Genomic DNA, 21725 nt, shown 5'->3' with positions numbered 1-21725 from the left:
TCTGAATCTGTCTGATAGGGAATTTGCTAAGCTCCTCCTGTCAGGAGAAGCCTAACCCCTGTCACAGAAAGTCAGTTATTCAGTCTTTAGTGCTAGCAGTAAGACTCACATTGTTGGATTACAACTCCCAGACGCAGATGAGATCCCTTTGGTAACTTGTCTTCTTCTTTATTATTATATTCTTTTGTTTTTTTTCTTTTTTTTTAAATGTGTGCATTAAACATTTTATATACTTGCTATTACTACTGCTGTTAATTCCTCTGGGAATCCAAACTCCCTCTGGTTTGGAAGTCGGACGCCATCACTCTTTCTTGCAAGGGAATGTTTATTTATGCATTCCCTCCTCTTCCTCTCATTCCAAAAGTCCTGTTCAGAATTCAGTAGGACACTTCCAAAATCATGTTGGTGACTCCCTTTTGACCGAGACAGCATTGGTTCCCTCTTCTGCATTAGCCACGGGCAATCGTCACAAGTTACCTCACAGGGCATCCTTACTCTCACAAGACAAGGAATTTTTCATCCATCCCCACCTATCCACTCTTCATCTGCCACTGTGGTGATAGCATTTTGATTCCACAGACACCTTTTTCCCCCGAGGACATGCTTAGAGTCCTGCAGGAGGCCAGGAAACCCAATTCTAGGAAATCCTACTTATCCAAATGAAAGAATTTTTCTGTTTGGTGTGTCACTCATAACCTGGATCCACTTACTGTGGCTGTTCCTTTGGTTCTTATTTGTGTGAATTGCTCAATGCTGGTTTGGCCTGTTCTTTAAGTCCCACTTATCTGCTATCTCTGCTTATCTTCCTTTATCTCCTCCTTTAGCTTCTAGATTTGAAGATAAATGATACCTTAAAGGTGTTCTTCATATTAGACATCCCAGGAAGCCTGTTCCGCCTCCCTGGGATATTAATTTTGTTTTGGAGAAGTTGACCTGTGCTCCTTTTAGGCCTGCTTCTTCAGCTTCCTTGCAGCATTGCTCATGGAAGTCTGTTCCTTTGTTGGCCCTTACTTCTGCCAGGCAGGTGCCTGAGCTTCAAGCCCTTATGGCTTGTTCTTCTGTTTTGGTGTTTCATAAAGACAGGGTGTCCTTGCATGTACTAATCATTCTTTTATGCCCAAGGCGGTGAATATTTATTTATATTTTATTTATTGACATTTGTTAACTGGGTTAGTCCAGCTGGGCTAGTATCCCATTTTCAGTGGAGACCCGAGGAGAAAAGCTCCAGTTAAAAACAATTTATAGTATATGGAGGTTTACAGTGAGTTATCACTTAGCTTGTTTGCCTACTTTTTTCACCCCTCTCTGCAATCTGCCAGTGAGAGGGTGCTGCATACTTTGGATGAGCATAGACAACTGAGATTTTATTAAGACTACATCTGTTAGAAAATCTGATCAGTTTTTTTCATCCTAGGTCCCTGTTTTTAGCTGTATCCAAGCAAACTATTTCTTCTTGGATCCCAAAGGCCATTTCTTTTTGTTATACTTTTTGTGGTTAGAGCCTTCCTTCCTTTTGTAAAGGCTCATTCTACTAAGGCTTTGGCTTCTTCTGGTGCTTTTGTTCAAGGGGTTGTATACTAATTCTATTCTTGAAGCAGCTACCTGAACTTCTATGCATACTTTTACCAAACATTATAAATTGAAGCTTGAGCTTTGGCACTCTCCCAGAGGTTACGAGTACTGCAACCACTGAATGGCAGGACATAGTACAGTTGTGTAAAATCTTACCATAACAGTAGATATCCTTAGCTTCACTGTTGCATTATTCACTCCCCCCCCCCCCGCTCCATTTCTATCCTGGGTGTCCTGGTTTTTCTCATGGTTTTCCTTGGACTGGTGATGATCTTCGTGTTTCACTGTTACAGTCATTACATTTGGGTTATCTGCTTGCAGTAGCCCTCAGTCAGCCTGATTAACAAAGTCTTAGGTCCTGCGTCAGTTGCTGTCCCTTCTTCCATGACATCAGGTCGTCAGGGGTATAAAACATGCAGCCGACGCCATTACATCAGTCTTTCTTGCCGTGCAGTGCCCGAAGCAGAAGCAGTTCGCAAGTGCCGGTTGGCCGACTCCTGAAATTTTCGTTTTCAACTTTCAGAACTGAAGTCTTCAACTAAAGCTAAGTATTCCATTGGGGAAACTTTTTCTTGCTCCTTACCGATGTTAGCAAAAGTTAATAATTGCATTACCTGTGGAAAGCAAATACCTCACAAAGATTTTCATTAGTACTGTATTCCTTGGTTAGGCCCTGACCACGACGTACCTTGCTTTCGGTTTTGTGCCTTATTTAATCAGCGAACTGTCCGTCTGTATATTTTCGCCTCTAAATATTTCAGTTCTCGATTCAATTATCCAGAAATGTCGTCTGTTAGCCATCAGACTTATCGGTGTTCTGAAAAAAACGCAAAGATAAAGACAGAGACAGGCCACCTAGGTCCAAAGCTGCCAATGGCGCTTCTCCTAAGCCAGTCGCCAGTTCGTTGGTACTCAGTGAGGCGCTTTCGCAGCCCTTGATACCCGCTACTTCTGATTCGCAGGCCTCTGAGACCCATTCGGAGTCCGGTATGCCACGAGATGCTTCAACTGTTGAACCTGCAGATGTCTGTACCTTGGATGGGTCCGGAGCCGCTGTGCAGGCAGTGGCTTCTGAGGGTGTATTCAGGCCTACGGACTTGTATATTAAACCAACGCCTCCTTCTTCATTTAGGCCTAAACCTCGAACCATGCCTAAGAAACCGACGCCCAGGCCGCATGCTTAGACCTCTATGCCTAAAAAACAAATGATCAGAATGGCTGAAGATCTTATTACTTTAATCAGGGGAAGCCAACTACCCCATTCTAAGAGACCTAGGACTGAAGTTGTTTATGAATCTTCTGACCAGAATTCTGATTTTTTCTGATTCTTCTGATCTGGATTTATCCTTACCTACTTATGAGGATTCTGATGCAGAGGACTCTATTCCCTCTGCTTCCCCACCAGAGGATTTTTCATTTGGTGAAACCTTACGTACTATAAGGGAGCATTTCCACTGGGAAAGCCAGGATTTTTATGATTCAAAAATGAGGCTTATTGGTTTCTTACTCCTGCCTCAGCATAGGCCTTTAGCTATACCTCCTGTACTAGACATTGTTGATGCCTTTTCGGAAACTAGTATGGCCCATGATTCTTTACCTCCTGCTCTCAGAAAAACTGATAGATATTACAGGGTTCCTGATTCAAACAAGTTCCTTTTTAAAATCCTATTGTGGATCCAGAGACTATTTCACAGGGACCCAGGGGCATTAAGGCTTCTACTGCTAAAAATCCTACCCCTTCTGCTAGAGACTCCAGGGCACTGGATAGATGGGGTAAGAAGGTTTACACTTTTGCAACCTTGGCCATTAGGGCTTTAAACTGCCAGTTCCATATTTTAAAGTATCAATAACATGTTATCGGATTGCTTAAACGTAAAATGATGTTGATTCCCGACTCTGCTGAAAATAAAGAATTACAGGATTTAATAATGCATTCTGCTGAACAGGTTGGAAAACATACTTTGCAATGTGGATTTGATTCATTAGAGGCCTCTTGTAAGGCTGCTGTTACTGGGTCTGTGCTCAGAAGGCATACTTGGCTTAAGGAGCAATCTTTGCCAGATCATGTTAAAGCTAAACTGTTGGATGCTCCCTTAAATCAGGACCACCTGTTTGGCAACAAAGCTGAGGAAGTTCTTAAAAAGATGGAAGATAAAGCTAAATCTATGCAAACTGTTAAAGATTTCTTACAAGTTCAGCCTCCAAGATTTTGTAGGTATTTCCCCTCTAAGAATTTGCCCTTTCCAGCCCCTTCCAGGTCTTCTCAATCCAAACTCAGACACAGCAGAAACCCCAGGTTTCAGTCCCAGGGGGCACACAAGACTAAGCAGCGGGGGGGTTTCGCATCCAAATCTGGGAGTAGTAAGACCCCCCCCCCCCATGGAAAGCTTTCTTCAATGGCTTGCTTTTAAAACTTCCAAGCACTTCCCAACTGAATGCTCCTTTAGGCGGAAAGATTGGTCTGCAAGCCAAAAACTGGAAACTCATTACCCAGGACAAATGGGTTTTAAATGTAGTGTCCCAATGATACAGATTTCACTTCCACACGTTGCCAACACCAAGCGGGTGGCCAGATCTCCCCTCAAATCAGTGGCAGAGGCCTAAAATCAAGTACTCTCCCCCTTCAGCATGGGGGGTATTCATTTGGTACTAGAAGAGGAAAAGGGGGACAAGGTTTCTACTCGAGATTTTTCCTGGTACCCAGAAAAGACAATTCATGGCGTCCCATCCTGGACCTTTCTACTCTAAACACCTTTCTGGCAATTCCAAAGTTCAAGATGCTGACTCTTCACCAGCTGCTTCCTATGCTAGGCAAAGATGCATGGTTGGCAACACTAGTCTTAAAAGAAGCATACCTGCCTACCCCTATCAGAGAGTCTTGCAGAAGATAGCTATGCTTCAAAGCAGGCTACATGCACTATCAGTTCTCTGCACTGCCCTTTGGCTTATCTACTGTGCCCAGGGTATTCACAAAGTGCCTAGCTCCAGTCATTGCATTTTGCAGGCAAAGAAATATTCAAATATACCCATACCTGGACGATTGTCTAATTCAGGCAGAAAGCCAGGACATACTTTTGAATTATTTGGCCTTTGTTCAAAGGGTGCTGCCTTGTCTGGGGTACACCATAAACAAAAAAAAAGCACACCTGGTACCCTGTCAACAAATTGCATTCCTGGGAGCAAGCTTGAATGCAACTTCCCAGATGGCTTTTCTCACGCCAGAGAAACGGATTCATTTTGACAACCTACTTCAAACGTGGCCCCAAAAGCCCAGCAATCTGCAAGGCAAATACTGCAAGCCTTTGGGTTCATGGCCTACTGCATTCTTCTAATTCCATATTCAAGGCAGCATATGGGAAAACTACAGTGTTATCTCAAAAGCCTATGGTGTCAACATTCTCAGGATCTATAAGCAATGATTCCCATCATACCTAGTCTACGCCTAGAGTTCCTTTGGTGGGCAGACGCCTGCCGCCAAAACAAGGGACTACCATTCACTCTACCCCCTGACACCCAAATCTTAACAGATGCATCAGACTATGCATGGGGGGCTCACCTGGCAGGGAAGTGCATTCAGGGCAAATGGAACCCAAGTCAAATGCACCTGCACATAAATTAAAAGGAAATGTTAGCTGTACAGAATGCTCTGACATCCTTCAAGGATCACATTCTTCCAGAACAACTAATGGTAAAGACGGACAGCACCACTGTCATGTGGTACATAAACAAGCAGGGGGGTACACATTGTTACCGCCTCTGCAGACTAGTCATGGCATTGTGGAACACAACCTTGAGCTACCAAGTGAATCTACAAGCACAATTCCTGCCAGGAAAACTAAATACACTGGCAGACGGACTAAGCAGAAACCGCATGGTCCCACATGAGTGGAAACTGGAACCAAGGATTTTCAACATGTTGACAAGCAAATGGGGGAGCCCAGATATAGACCTGTTTGCCTCCTCCCAAAACCATCAATTGGACAAATTTTGCACAAGGATTTCCCACAAGCTAGCCTGGAAAGTGGATGCTGTGTCCTTCAGCTGGAAAAACCTGTCAGTTTATGCCTTGCCTCCTCTGCCTCTGCTCTCCAAACAGGACAAGCCAAGAATGATTTTAATTGCACCAGACTGGCCATGCCAACACTGGTACCCCCTCTTACGCAGTGTGCAATGCTCGGCCCCATGGCACCTGACTCAGACTCCTTCCCTGTTGTCTCAGAAGGAGAACCAGATTCTGCACCCCCAGCTGCAAACCCTGAACCTAGCAGCCTGGCTAATTACCTAATCTCTCCTTTACCGTCCCTCAGTAAATTAGTGATGGATATCATTTTAGAGGCAAGGAGGCCTAGTGCTAGAAGATCTTATGCTGCAAAATGGAAAAGATTCTGTGCCTGGAGTCAATCTCAAGGAACGAGCACAGCAGTGCCCAATTTACCTCAAATTCTACAATACTTAACTGAGATGCTTCATAAGGGTTGTCATTTTCCTCCATCAAAATTCATGCCTCAGCCATTTCAGCTCATTATGGCACAGAGACTCCCCTCTTATCTCACGCAATGCTCAAACAGTTCGTCAGAGGGGCTAAAAATTTAAGGCCACCCAGGAGAGTTCCAACTCCAGCCTGGGACCTTAACTTTGTCTTGGAGAAACTCACTCTTCCTCCTTTTGAGCCAGCTGGTACTGCAGATTTAAAATTCCTTTCTTGGAAAACAGCTTTCCTTGTAGCAATCACTTCAGCAAGAAGGTTATCCGAATTACAGGCTCTTATGGCAGTGGAGCCTTTCATCATCTTTCATGAGGACAGGGTGTCCCTCAGAAAAAATCCCTCCTTCATGCCCAAGGTGGTATCCAGTGTGGCTCTTAATCAGTCCATTAATTTGCCTACATTTTTTCCTAACCCACAGAACAAAGGGGAGTGGATAACTGCACTCCTTAGATGTGCACTTGGACAGGACTAAACCTCAAAGGAAATCTCAACAACTGCTGGTGGCATTTGCTGCAGGGACAGAAGGGAAAGCTATTTCAAAGCAAACCATTTCAAAATGGATAGACCACTACATTCATTTCTGCTATAAGCACCATGGAAAGCCTATCCCACACGGCAGCAGACACCATTCATCCAGGGCTGTGTCTACCTCTATAGCCTTTCTCAGAGGCGTCCCTACCAGGGACATCCTAGAAGCTGCTTCCTTGAGTTCTGTACATACTTTCACCAAGCATTATCATTTGCCAATTTTCTCTAAAATCCAGAGCTGGCTTTGCCACTGCAGTCTTGCAGGGCCTTATAGCTGGTCCAAATTCTGTTTAAATTCCTCCTCCCAACCTTAGCTTTGGGAATCTACTCAAATGTAATGACTGCAACAGTGAAACACAAAGAACATAGTACACTTGTGTACACTTACCATAAATGTAGATGTTCGAGTGTATACACTGTTGCAGTCCTGGTTACCTTCCCTCCAGCCCCCTTTCTTCTTTTGGCTGTACCTCTGCTCTCCCTTACTATGCTCAAAAGCTTTTTGGTGTATTTGCTTTTTTTTGGAGGTATATCCTGGTATCTATAGATTTAATTGCTTCCCATTAGGGAGGCACCTGACATCTGGGGCAAGAAAAACTGAAGTAATGATGTCTGCTGCATGTTTTATATCCCTGACATTATGGAAGAAGGGACAGCAACCGACGCAGGACCCCTGACTTTGTTAATCAGGCTGCCTGAGGGCTACTGCAAGCAGATAACCCAAATGTAATGACTGCAGCAGTGAATACACTCAAACATCTACATTTATGGTAAGTGTACACAACTGTACTTTCCTACTTGGGGGTATCAGTTCTGAGGGTGATTTATCCAGATGTCACCTTTATGCCCTACGTTACGTGAGGAGTGTACATGTGGCATACAGCGTACTTTAAGGCAACAGTAGGCTTTTGTATACTGGCCAGATATTGGGTTACCTGAGATAGGGAATCGGAACGGTTACAAATACTGCAACAGTCAAGGAATTGTACATGCACTGTTGTGGTAAGATTTTACACTACTGTACTTTGCGTAGCCATCTGTCTTCCTTTTTTATCTGGTTAGAAAACCACCACATGAAGCTTCTGGCTCGGGGTTCCATGGCTTCCGAATCTACCTTTCCCAATGTTCAGCTGCCACTATAGAAAAAATTTTAAAAAGTACTGATTTGTCTACTGTCTAGCCTCTGGACATTTCCATCAGGTTGAATGAAGAACCTGATGATCATCCACTTCTGTAGTCAGTCACCCTCCCCCTCAGTCAGAGGTCAACATGGGGCTGCCTACCGTCACATCTCCTGAGGCTGTGCTTACATCTGCTTTAGACAAGGAAGGGGGAACCATGGCTAATCATTTCTGAGGGGTCTTGGGGAATTCCCAAGATTCTGGTTAGTGAGGAAGGTACCTGGTTCCATTATTGAAGTCATGCAAACGCCAAACCCCCCTAACTTTGTTAGAGCGTATGTTCCAGAAACAGAAAAAACAGAAATCTAGCTCCTGTAGCTAAGGATCCATGTAGAGTGGCAGGATTTCACTCTGCCTCTTTTCAAGGCCCATATATGGCTTTGAAGCCCCCTCAAGGGTCATCTGTTCATCCTCCTGTTTCCCTGGTCCTGTGCTCCTGGGAGACCTGAATATTCTGACTTCTATAAGGAGTGGGTGGACTGTGATTCTGGAGAGGAATCCTTGGCTTACTCTCAGATCCATTCCCCTCTAGCTCTTTTGTCTGAAGAAGATTATTCACTTTCCCTGGATTCCCCTGTTGAAGCATTGTCTTTTGAGGAGACTTGTTTGCATTATGGAGCAGTTTAAATGGGATTGTTCCCAGATTTGTGATTTTCTAAAATGGTACTGTGATTTTTTGCAGATTGTTTCACCTCAGTCTTCTGCAGATGTTCTTCGTGTTTCACTGTTGCAGTCATCACACTTGGGTTATCTGCCTACAGTTAGCCCTCAGTTGGCCCGAATACCAGAGACGTAGTATTTCTGCGTCGGTTGTTGTTGCTCCAGGACTTGATGTCAGGGGTATAAAAACAGGCAGCCGACGCCATTACGTCAGTCTTTCTTGCTGAAGAGAAGCCTGAAGCAGTAACAGTTCGCAATTGCTGGTCGACCGCTACCTGAGTTTTTTGTTTTCAAATTGAATAATCCTGATGTCTTCTAAGACTAAGTACCCCATTGGAGATCCTTTTTTTCTTGCTCTAACCGATGTCAGAAAAAGTTAACAATTGTCTTGCCTGTGGAAAGCAAATACCTCACAGAGATTTTCATTCTTACTGCGTCATCTGTTTAGGCCCAGATCTTGCCGTCCCTCGCTGTCAGTTTTGTGCCTTAACTCCCAAACCATTCATCAGTCTCTTTGTCGCTAAATTCTTTTGCTCTCGATCTCCGTATTCTGAAATGGCTTCAGTAAGCTATCCGACTACCGATTTTCCGAAAAAAATGTAAGGATAAAGACAGAGACAGACTGCATAGGTCCAAAACTGTCGATGCTTCCGTTAAGCTAGTCGCCAGTCCACCGGTACTCGGGCACCTTTGCAGACCCTGATGCCTGCTTCAGTGGATTCGCAGGCCTCTGCTGAGACCCATTCAGTGTCCGGTATGCCGCGAGATGCTTCGAGTATGGAACCTGCAGATGTCACTACCTTGGATGGGTCCGGAGCCGTTGTTCAGGCACCGGCTTCCGAGGCAGTTCTTCACTCTACCGATGTTCGAATTAAACTGACGACTTCACTTCTAACCAAAACTACCAAGTTTCTTAGGCCCAGAGTACGCACTATGCCTAGAAAACAGATGACCAAAGCGCATTCTCAGGCTCCCATGCCACAAAAGCAAATGCTTTGAATGGCTGAAGACCTTATTACACTGATTAGGGGAAGTTGGCCTTCCCCTGCAAAGCGACAAAGAACCCAGTCCCCTTCAGGTTCTACAGACCGGGAGTCCGATGACTCTGGCATTTCTGATTATGAAGACATGCCCTTATCCGCCTATGAGGATAGAGACCTTATCCGCCTATGAGGATAGAGATGCAGAGGAATCCAATCCCTCTGCCTCCCCTCCAGAGGATTTTTCTTTTGGTGAAACCTTGCATATTTTGAGAGAGCATTTCCATTGGGAATGCCAAGACTATCCTCAGTCCAAACAGAGACTCAGAGAATTTTTAGAGTTGCCTAAGCACAGGCCTTTATCCATACCCCCCCCCCCCATCCTAGATGTTGTGGATGATGTTTTCATGGAATCCAGTCATACTCCTGACACTTCACCACCTGCCCCTAGGAAACCAAACAGGTACTATAGAGTACCTGATACTCACAAGTTTCTGTTAAAGAAACCTATTGCTGACCCAGAGATCATTTCCCAGGGGCCTAAAGGTATCAAGGCTACTACAGCCAAGAATCCCATACCTTCAGACAGGGATTCCAGAGCTTTGGACAGATGGGGTAAGAAGGTATATGCCTCTGCATCTCTTGCTGATCAGGGCTTTGAATTGCCAGTTTCACATGCTGAAGTACCAGCAACATATTATGGAACTTATCAAACAAAAAATGGTAACTTTTACAGACTGTGCAGAAAATAAAGAATTGTAGGAGCTTATGCATTCCGCAAACCAAGTCAGTAAGCATACTTCGCAGTGTGGCTTTGTTGCCCTAGAAGTTTCTTGCAGGACAGCAGTCACTGACTCTGTACTGAGTAGACATGCTTGGCTGAAGGAGCAGTCCTTGCCAGATCATGTCAGATCTAAATTACTAGACGCTCCTTTGAGTTGGCACCAAAGCAGAAGAGGTTCTTAAAAAGATGAAAGAAAAAGCTAAATCTTTGCAGACTATTAATGAATTCTTAAAGTGCAACCCCCTAGATTCAGTAGGCATTGCCCTTCAAAAACACTGGTCATTTCCAGCCCCCTTCCGGCCTTCTCAACAAGACCCAGGGGAAACAGACCACACAGACTACAGTCTCAGGGTATGCAGAGATCTAAGCAATGGAGTGCCCCCACCCCTAAAGCAGGGAGTGGTAAGCAACCTCCTTACGGAAAAAGCTCACAATGACGACTTCTCTCAACTTCCCAGCCCTGCCCAACTGCTTTTTCCCCTAGGAGGAAAACTTGCCTTTCATGCAAAAAACTGGATGTTCATCACCCAGGACTGTGATGGTTACTCAACATTGTATCCCAGGGGTACATATTTTATTTCCATTCTCTGCCAAGCTGGTTGCCAGATCTTCCTCCAATTCAGTGGGCAGAGGCTCAAAACCAAGTACTTTCCTTGCACAATATCAGAGCTATTCAGCCTGTTCCAGTAGAACAGAGGGGTCAAGGATTCTACTCCAGACTCTTCCTGGTACCCAGAAAAGAGGGCTTTTGGCGCCCAATCCTAGATCTTTCAATTCTCAACACCTTCCTGGTGGTACCAAAATTCAAAATGCTTACCTTGCAACAGCTTCTTTCTGTGTTAGCCAAGGATGCCTGGTTAGTCATCCTAGACTTTAAAGAAGCCTATCTGCACATCCCCATAAGGGAGTCATGCACATTTCGGGGCAGTATCTATGCAGTATCAGTTCTCTGCACTTCCCTTTGGCTTATCTACTGCGCCCAGGGTATTCACAAAATGCCTAGCTCCAGCCATTGCATACTGCAGGCAGAGAAATATCTAGAATTACCTGTACTTGGAAGACTGCCTGGTTCAGGCAGACAGGAATTGCTGCTTCAGCACCTGACATTTGTAAAAAGCCTTCTCACTTCTTTGGGGTACACCATCAACGAAAAGAAGTCACAACTGGTACCCAGTCAAAAGATTGTATTCCTGGGAGCAAGCTTGGACAGAACTTCCAGATGGCATTCCTCACTTCAGAAAAGCAAGTCTATCTTACAGGTTACTTCAAACAAATGGCCACCAGAGCCCAGCTTTCTGCAAGAAAAATACTGCAAGCCCTAGGGTTCATGGCATCATGTATACTGCTAAATTCATATGCAAGACTGCTTATGAGGAAACTTCAGTGGTACTTAAAAAGCCTGGAAACGGTCATTCCTATCATACCCTTTCCAAGGACAGAGTACCTTTGGCACGCAGAAGCATGCAACCACAACAAGGGACTGACATTCCCTCTATGCCACGCCACCCAGACCCTGACCACAAACACCTCAGACTATGCCTGGGGGGCTCACATGGTTGGTATATGTATTCAGGGCCATTGGAGCCCAAGTCAGATTCATCTGCACATCAACAAGAAAGAGATGCAAGCTGTAGAGAATGCCCTGACAGCTTTCAGAGCCCTACTCCTTCTAGGACAACTGCTAATAAAAACAGACACCACCACAGTGATATGTGGTACATAAGCAAGCAGGGGGGAGCCCATTCCTACCCACTCTTCAGGTTAGCCATGGCCCTGTGGAACACTGCCTTGGACATTCAAGTCCATCTACAAGCTCAGTTCCTGCCAGCAAACAAAACTCACTGGCAGATGACTTGAGCAGAAATCTCCTGGATCCACATGAGTGGAAATTGGAGCCCAGCACCTTCAACCTTCTGATTCAGAAATGGGGGACCCCAGAGGTGGATCTATTTGCCTCCCCCTACAACCACCAGCTCAATAAATTCTGTACCAGGAGCCCTCACAGCAGGGCCTGGAAAGTGGATGCCCTATCCTTTCTATTGGAAATGTTCTGAATATGCCTTTCCCCCTCCGCTCCTTCTCACAAGAGCATTACTCAAGATAAAACAAGACAGGCCAAGGACAATTCTGATTGCCCCAGACTGGCCACGCCAGCACTGATACCCACTCCTGTGCAGCCTGACAACAGTGCCATCCCAGCACCTACAAAAGACCCCAACCCTGCTCTCTCAAAAGGAGGGACAGATTTTGCATCTACAGTTTGCAGACCCTAAATCTTTTAGTCTGGCTTATTCCTTGAATTTTTCACCAACAACCCTAAGCAAACAGGTGCTAGATGTTATCCTTGAAACCAGAAGGGACCAGTACAAGGAAATCCATAGGTATCCTATGAAAAGGTATTGTTCCTGGATCCATACCACTAATCCTGGATTACCTAGCTGAACTACTCCACAGAAGGTCTAGCCTTCCCCTCCATTAAGATCCATGCCTCTGCCATCTCGGCTCATTACAAAACTGAGCCACCCGTATTCTCTCACCCTCTCATCAAACAGTTCCTGAGAGAGGCTAACAACTTAAGACCACCAAGGAACGCACCCACCTCTGCTTGGGACCTTAACTTTGTACTGGAAAAGCTCACCCCCCCCCCCTTGAACTGGCTGCTTCAGCAGAGTTAAAATTCCTCTCTTAGAAAACAGCCTTGCTTCTAGCCATCACTTCAGTTAGAAGAGTGTCTGAGCTACAAACTTTGATGGCTGTGGAACCCTTCATTATTTTCCATGCTGATAAGGTGTCCCTCAGGACTAACCCTTCCTTTATGCGTAAGGTGGTGGCTAGTGTGGCTTTCAACCAGTCCATCCATTTGCCAACCTTCTTCCCTAATCCTCAAAATAAAGGGGAAAGGATCCTGCACTCTCTGGACATGCACATACAGCTCAGATTCTACCTTGACAGGACTAAGCCCTTCAGAAAATCTGACCAGTTACTAGTCAGCTTTGCAACAGGGGGCAGAGGGCAAGGCCATTTGTAAACAAACCATTTCCAAATGGATAGCACACTGCATCCATTTCTGCTACAAGCACCATGGAAAGCCAATCCCTCAGGGGGTCAGAACACATTCCACTAGGGCTACATATACCTCTACAGCATTTCTCAGTGGAGTCCCTACCAGGGACATCCTGGAGGCTGCTACCTGGAGTTCTGTACACACCTTCACCAAACATTACCACCTGTCTGTTTTTTCCAAATCTAGGGCAAATTTTGCTACAGCAGTCTTGCAAGGCCTACTAGCCAGCCCTAACTCTTCTTGACTGCCTCCACCCTTCCTCAGCTTTGGTAATCCACCCAAGTGTGATTACTGCAACAGTGAAACACGAAGAACATAGTACAGTTTTGTACACTTAACATAAATGCAGATGTTCAAGTGTATTCACTGTTGCAGTCCTGGTTTCCCTCCCTCCAGCCCCCTGTTTTTTCTACATCTCCCTCTCTCTATGGCTATTACTATTGGTATTGGTATTTATTTTACTGGTGGTGTTTTCCCCACTATAACTTAGCTCCCTATTTGGGGGCTTCTGACATTTGGGGCAAGAAAAACTGATGTAATGCATCAGCTGCTTGTTTTTATACCCCTGATGACCTGACGTCAGTCATGGAGCGACCACAACTGATGCAGAAATACTAAGTCTCTGTTATTCGGGCCAACTGAGGGCTACCTGCAGGTAAGATAACCCAAGTGTGATGACTGCAACAGTGAATACACTCAAACATCTACATTTATGGTAAGTGTACACAACTGTACTTTCCTTCTATTTCAGATGCCCATTTAAATACATTTTATTTTGCCTCCCAGCTGCTTGACTCTCAGACCCTGCTCCAAAGAAGCCTGACAGGCTCTTTGCAATTCTTGAAGCCCAGAAGTTTTTTTTTTTTTTAATGTAAAAGTGCTTCTCACCCAGCAATGATTTCCATTGCCTCTGACAAGCCTTCAAAGTTGTTCTCTTCCAAGCTATTGCCCTCTGACAAGGACAGTCATGCTATGGACAGGTATGGGGAAAAGTGTGTACACCTCCCGCATTTGCTTTCAGAGCCATAAATTACCAGAATTGTATAACTAGATATGCTGTCGATCTTCTTTCTCAACTTGGGGGGCACTCTCTATTTTCCTGTTTCAGAAGCAAACTCCTCTGCTGTTTCTCCTTTCAGCTCTGTTGCTGAGGTAATTCCACTGCATAAAATGTAGTTATAATGCTGCTAATGCCTCCTTGAAGGGCAGATGCTTCAGGCAAGGGCGCCCGCAGGCAGGTGCAAGGGGGTGCACTTGCACCCCCCTGGAATCGGCTAGTTGGAATTAGTTTCATTTTCAAAAAAAAAAAAAAGTTTTTTTTTTAAAGGGCAGGCGTTCCTCCTTAAGAGCGCCCTTTGCATCCTGTCCCATTGCACAGACGCAACAGGTGTTTGCAACCTGTTTCTGTATCAGGAACTTGAATTCCAGACTCCAGCGTGGACTATGGGCGAAAAGTATGCTGACATCATCGCATGGCGCGAGCGGGAACTGAAACGGATGGTTTAAGAAACAGTTTCTGCTGATGGTCTGACGGGTTTTTCTTTTGCGAGGACTGACTGAACATGGAGTGGAGTGGAAACAGTTGTGCTGTGGAATCTGGACGCTTTTCAGAGTGAGTAAGCTGGCGTGTGTGTGTGTGTACATACATAGTAGAAAGAGTGACATTTATATTTGTATTTGTTTACTACCTTAGTTACCTAAAAAGAGGGGGTGCCAATGTGCCATACAAGTTCTTAGACAGCAATAGTAAGTTATGTGTTGGTAGACATTTGAAAAGATACATACAGGTAAGAATATACTGACAATATTATTGTGGGTTTTCACAAAGAAGGGGGTTTGCATGCACTGTATGTTTTTTTGTTGTCATGTCTTTTATTATACTCCAGATTTAGAGGAGTTTAATCATTTTATATTCCAATTTTGTGTAGCAGGTCTAATGAGATCTTGACAATAGTTATATAAATCTTTTGTATGGGTCTTTTGGGGAGTCTGGTCATTTAGTGCTAGTTCTTTTGTCTGTATAGTTGAGTTTTATTCTGCCACTCACCATGTTTGGTCATCTTTTGGGTTTTTCATAGCCCTTACTTTTGCAAACTTTCAAACTGCAGACCTATTTTTTATTACCTTACAACAGAGCCAATTTGTTCAGAAATGTATTTTGTCCTTTGTTTTTATGTCTATTTGAAGGATTTGGTTAGTCAACAATCTTAACAGTTCAGTTGAATATTTTGACTGATAGATCTACAGAAGGAAGACACTTTAGGAAGTACCATTTAATAGACTAGAGCTTACACTCAATAACTTCTATGAGCTGGTGTCTAAAAGTGTTTTTTTTTTTTTTTTTTTTTAATTCTTGTAAGCAGTGAATTAGAGTAGTGTGAGCTTGTGTGTGTGCACATGTACATACTCTTGTGGGTTCATGCCCATTTGAGAGCGAGCATGCTTCTAAATCATATATGGTGGTAAATAATTATTTTTCTAGTTAAGGTCTGTGTCTGTGAGAGGAGAATGGATAGGGCGCATTTAATTAAATTCTGTCATGTACCAGTGCCTGTTAAACTTCCAGACTCAGCCTGGGTCTGAATGACTTGAAAGTAACCAAATGCTTGGTCAAAACATTTAACTCTCTTGGTTCCCAAGGAGTACTAAAATTATTGAGTCTGACAATATCACAATCAGCATGTTCTTCAAACTACAGAATGGTAGACATGAGTAAATGGCATCCTGTGTGGGCTCATGTGTGATGTTTCAAAAGATATAAGGTACACAGATATACTTTCTTAACGTCTATGCACTGGGATCAAAATATACTTTTGGCATAAATGGGAGTTCCCTGTCATTTATTTGCAGAGTATAAAAATAAATCAGATAAAGGAGCTGGTAAATCTTAAGCTGGTTTTACTTTTTATTCTTCCTTGCACCTTTCAAGTCCATAGAGTATTACTTGAATCATGTTTCTATTAGTGCTAGAGTCTGAGGATTTAAAATTAGATTTCCTTCCCTTGAGTAGTTATTCCACTACATAGCCTTCTGGTATTTAGGTAAACTAAACAAAGCTGCATTTTAAGTATTTGAGTGCTTCTCAAAGTTGTAGATGTTCTTCATCTCACATTGCTGCAGTCCTTACTTATGGGTAGTCCGCTGTCCTCGGTCGGCCCGAATACCAAAGTATTAGGCTGACGTCGGTCATGGGTGCCTAGATCTGACATCAGAGCGTCAGGGTATAAAGGCGCATGACCGACGTCATATCCTCAGTCTTTTTTGCCGCATGGTCCGATGCAGAAGCAGCGTTGCAAGTGCCGTTAGGCGTTCTGAAATTTTTCATTTTCGGAGTTTCAGACCGATACCAAGTTGGGCTAAGTACCCCGTTGGGGAATATTTTTGTTTTTTCTTGCCTCAGTTACTTACCGGATGTCAGAAAAAGTGAATAATTGTATTTCTTGTGGGAAACAGATACCGCATAGGGATTACCACTCGCTTTGTATTCCTTGTTTGGGACCGGAGCACGACGTAGTCGGGTGTCGGTTTTGTGCTAGGTTTAATAAGCGCACTATAAAACGGAGATTAGATTGCGCTAGGTTAGTCTTTGGCAAGAGGTGTAATTATAATATGCCGTTGGATGTTCCGACGCCTGCTTCTACTAAGAAGCGCAAAGACAAATCTTTAAAGCCTAGGCAGGATGATTCGTCCGTTTCAGACGCCGGACCTTTAGAAGCTACAGCTGAACAAGTGGATCCGGCTGAAGTTTCTGTTGAGTCCCAGGGGGAAACTTTGATTTTACAAGATGTGGCCTCTCAGGAGGCAGGTCAGGCTGAAGGGGCCTCTCAGGTTACTATTCTCCCTTCTATGCCTAAGGTGGTTAGGCCTTCTGCTACTGTTTCTAAGGCTCCTTCTAAGGGCAGGTCTGTTTTGCCTTCCTCTGGTGTTAGTTCTGGTTCTTCAGGGTCTGTGCCTAAAAAGCACATGCTTAAAATGGCAGAGGATTTGATTACTTTAATTAGAGGTTCTATGCCCCCTCCTGATAAGAGGCCCAGGATGGAGCCAGAGTTGGAAAGTTTGGAGCAGGCCTCAGATGATTCAGAGTCTTCTGCTGAAGACATTCAAGATTTCCCTTATTCTGATTCTGATGCAGAGGATTCCACTCCTTCTGCTTCTCCTCCAGAGGATTTTTCATTTTCAGAAACTCTGCATTCCATGAGGGAGCATTTTAAGTGGGAAGGACAGGATTACTCTGATTCACGGAAGAGACTTAGGGAGTTCTTGTTTTTACCACAGCATAGACCCTTAGCTATACCTCCGGTTTTGGATGTTGTTTCAGATGTTTTCTCGGAAGCTTCCTTTAATCCAGATTCTGTGCCTCCTGCCCCAGTTAAACCGGACAGGTATTACAGGGTGCCTGAGGCTCATAAATATCTGTACAAGAGTCCTAGGGCGGACCCAGAAACTATTAGTCAGGGGCCTAAGGGTGTTAGAGCCTCTGTTGTTAAGAATCCGGTTCCTCTGGATAAGGAAGCTAGAGCTTTGGATAGATGGGGTAAGAAGGTGTATACCTCTTCTACTTTAGCAATGAGAGCTTTGAACTGCCAGTTTCATATGTTGAAGTATCAGAATTTCCTCCTTTCTCAGCTAAGATCTAAAGTGGATGCTTTGGCAGAGGGCATAGAGTTTAAAGAATTGCAAGATTTAGTGCATGTTTCTGAACAGGTGGGTAAGCACTCTTTGCAATGTGGTTTTGATGCTTTACAGGCTTCTTCTAGGGTGGCTGCCACTGGTTCAGTTATTCGTAGGCACGCCTGGCTTAAGGATCAGAATTTGTCTGAACATGTTAAGTCTAGAATTCTGGATGCCCCTTTACAGTCTGAAGTTTTGTTTGGTCCTCCTGTGGAGTCAGTCTTAAAGAAAATGGAAGACAAGGCTAAGTCTATGCAGACTGTTAAAGATTTTTTGCAGGTACAACCTCCAAAGTTTAGTAGAAATTGGCCTACTAAGGGGTGGACGTACCCTTCTTCTGATTCTCAGTCTAGGGGTAGATCTAGGCGTGGTAGGGGCAGAGCTCAGAGTACCTTCAGGCTGAGACAATGGAGTTCGCCTGCTCAATCTACTGGTGAGGGCAGGGGCCAGTCCTTTCGTAAACAGGCCCAATGACCTGCATTTTCAGCTGCCAGATTCTTCTTGCCTGACAGCTCCTTTGGGAGGAAAGTTGGCTATTTTCAAGCAAAATTGGCATTTAGTCACCCAGGACAAATGGGTGTTGGACATTATAAACCAAGGTTACAAGTTCTATTTCCATACCATGCCTCCTTTCAAAGGCATGCCAGACGTCCCTCCTCGGCAAAGGATAGAGGCTCACAGACAAATTTCTTTACTTCTTCGAATAGGAGCTATATAGCCAGTTCCTCTGTCAGAAGTGGGCCTAGGATTTTATTCTCGCCTGTTTCTAGTTCCAAAGAAAGGGAACACGTGGAGACCAATTTTGGATTTATCTATCCTCAACACTTACCTGGACATTCCAAAGTTCAAGATGTTGACTTTACAACAACTTTTACCTCTGTTGGGAAAAGATCACTGGATGGTTACTCTGGATCTCAAAGAGGCTTACCTTCATGTTCCTATCAGGCCCAGTTGCAGGAGGTACCTGCGTTTTCGGGCTGGAAATTTACATTATCAGTTCTCTGCATTGCCCTTTGGCTTATCTACTGCGCCCAGAGTGTTCACAAAGGTTCTGGCTCCAGTGATAGCCTTTTTCAGACTAAGAGGAATACAGATTTATCCTTATTTGGACGATTGCCTGATTATTGCACAAGAAAAGGATGAACTTCTTCATCATCTACAGTATGTGATGGCAGTGTTAAGATGCCTAGGGTATTCTGTGAACGAAACAAAGTCCAGTCTAGTACCCTCTCAGGACATGTGCTTTCTGGGTGTGAGACTGAATACAGCTTCCCAGATGGCTTTTTGACCCCGGACAAACAAAGAAGCCTTTCTCTTTATTTCCATCAAATGTCTCTACGGTCCAGGCTGACTGCAAGGACAGTCCTTCAAGCCTTGGGGTTCATGGCATCTTGTATTCTGGTGCTTCCCAATGCCAAACTGCATATGAGGAAGCTACAATGGTATCTCAAAAATGTATGGACACAGCACTGCCAAGATCTAGACACTGTCATTCAGATAATACCTTGCATTCAGAAGGAGTTTTTGTGGTGGGCTCAGGAATGTCACCTAAACAAGGGACTCTCTGTGACCCGGCCAGAGGCGAGTCAGATTCTAACGACAGATGCCTCGGACAAGGCTTGGGGAGCACACCTCAATGGGTGCAAAACACGTGGCCTGTCAAACTCCAACATTTGCATATCAACTTGAAGGAAATGTTAGCAGTCCAGTTTGCATTGATGGCTTTCAAAGATTTACTTCACCCAGGGCAGGTGTTGATTCAAACAGACAACACTACTGTCATGTGGTACATCAACAAGCAAGGGGGAACCCATTCTTACCCTCTTTGCAGGCAAGCGATGATTTTGTGGGAAACTGCTCTCAATCTACACCTCAATCTTCAGGCAAGGTTTCTACCAGGAGCACAGAACTCCTTAGCAGATGTGTTGAGCAGACAAATAGTGGATCCTCACGAGTGGAAATTGGATCCTCATGTATTTCAAAAGTTGACAGTGTTATGGGGAACTCCAGACATAGATCTGTTCGCTTCTCCACTGAATTACCAGTTGCCAAAGTTTTGCACAAAAATGTTTCATCACACAGCTTGGAAGGTGGACGCTCTATCATTCAGTTGGAACAATCTGCATGTATATGCCTTTCCACCTCTGCCTCTTCTTCCCAAGGTACTTTTGAAGGCCAGACAAGACAAGCCAACCATGATTTTGATAGCACCGGATTGGCCTCGACAACACTGGTACCCACTACTGAGGAGTTTAGTACGAGAACCTCCATGGCCTCTGCCTTTGATTCCGCACCTTTTGTCACAAGAGGACAGTCACTTCCTCAATGTCAAGATTCAGTCTCTGCATCTAACAGCCTGGCATATTCTGTTTTAGACTCTGGAGGGTCTCAGCTTCCACAACAAGTTTTGAATGTTATTTTGGAGGCCAGGAGGCCTAGTACCAGGAAGGTTTACGCTGATAAATGGAGGAGATTTTTTATTTGGAGCAAAGGAAAGGACTTTGATGTCTCCAGACCTGATTTAAGTGTTGCTCTTCAATATCTTACTGAGTTATTGGACAAGGGTTTGTCTTTCTCCTCGATAAAGGTCCATGCTGCAGCCATTTCTGCTCACTATGATTGTGACCCTCCTTTATTCTCTCATCCTTGGTTTAAGCAATTTCTTAGAGGGGCAAAGAATATAAGACCCCCGTAGAGCTCCTACTCCTGCTTGGGATCTCAATTATGTGTTGGAAAAACTTACTCTACAACCTTTTGAGCCTGCAGCTACTGCCGAGTTAAAGTATTTGTCATGGAAAACTGCTTTTTTGTTGGCCATTACCTCTGCAAGAAGGGTTTCTGAATTACAGGCCCTCATGGCAGTGGAGCCTTTCCTGATTTTTCATAAGGATAGGGTATCTTTGCGTACTAATCCTTCCTTTATGCCTAGAGTGGTTTCTAGTGTGGCCTTAAATCAAACTATTCACTTGCCTACTTTTTATGCAAATCCCCAAAATAAAGGGGAGAAAATTTTGCATACTTTGGATATTCACAGGCAGTTGCGTTATTATTTGAGCAGAACCAAGGAGTTCAGACAGTCTCAGCAGTTGTTTGTTTCTTTTGCTTTGGGTTCACAGGGTAAACCTGTTTCAAAACAAACTATTTCTAAATGGATTGGGTTTTGTATTTCTTTCTGTTATTCCCATCATGGTAAGGAGATTCTTGCGGGAATCAGGCCTCATTCCACTAGGGCTACTGCTACTTCTACGGCCTTTCTAAGGGGGGTAGCTACAAAAGACATTTTGGAGGCAGCTACTTGGAGTTCTGTGCATACTTTTTCTAAACATTACCACCTTCCTCTTTATTCTAAGTCTAGGGCTGGCTTTGCCACTGCAATTTTACAGGGCATTTTAGCGGCCCCTAATGCTTTATGATTTTTACCATCCTCCCTTTCCCGTTGCTTTGGGATTCTACCCATAAGTAAGGACTGCAGCAATGTGAGATGAAGAACATAGTACAGTTTTGTACCTACCATAAATGTAGATGTTCAAGATCCACATTGCTGCAGTCCAATTTACCCTCCCTCCTTCCCCACTGTAGTTTGACATGGTGCTATGCTTTAGGTGATGGTTGTTGTTGGGCATGTGTTTGGGAGGTATTCTGTTTTTGGCTGTGGCCTTTCTGGTTTTGGCCTTCTGACATCTGGGGCAAGAAAAGACTGAGGATATGACGTCGGTCATGCGCCTTTATACCCTGACGCTCTGATGTCAGATCTAGGCGCCCATGACCGACGTTAGCCTAATACTTTGGTATTCGGGCC

The 21725-nt window shown here is 44.3% G+C and overlaps 1 protein-coding gene across 1 annotated transcript in view; it reads left to right on the top strand.

Annotated features, from left to right (window-relative positions):
- Positions 1-21725, top strand: part of LOC122790519 (lysine-specific demethylase 3B-like) — a 1629922-nt gene that overhangs the window by 518219 nt on the left and 1089978 nt on the right. The gene's annotated exons all lie outside the window — the stretch shown is intronic.

Source organism: Protopterus annectens, chromosome 16.part0 (genome assembly GCF_019279795.1).
Source record: "Protopterus annectens isolate FY-2018-M chromosome 16.part0, PAN1.0, whole genome shotgun sequence".
Taxonomy (NCBI): domain Eukaryota; kingdom Metazoa; phylum Chordata; order Ceratodontiformes; family Protopteridae; genus Protopterus; species Protopterus annectens.
This window is presented reverse-complemented; position numbering and strand designations above follow the sequence as displayed.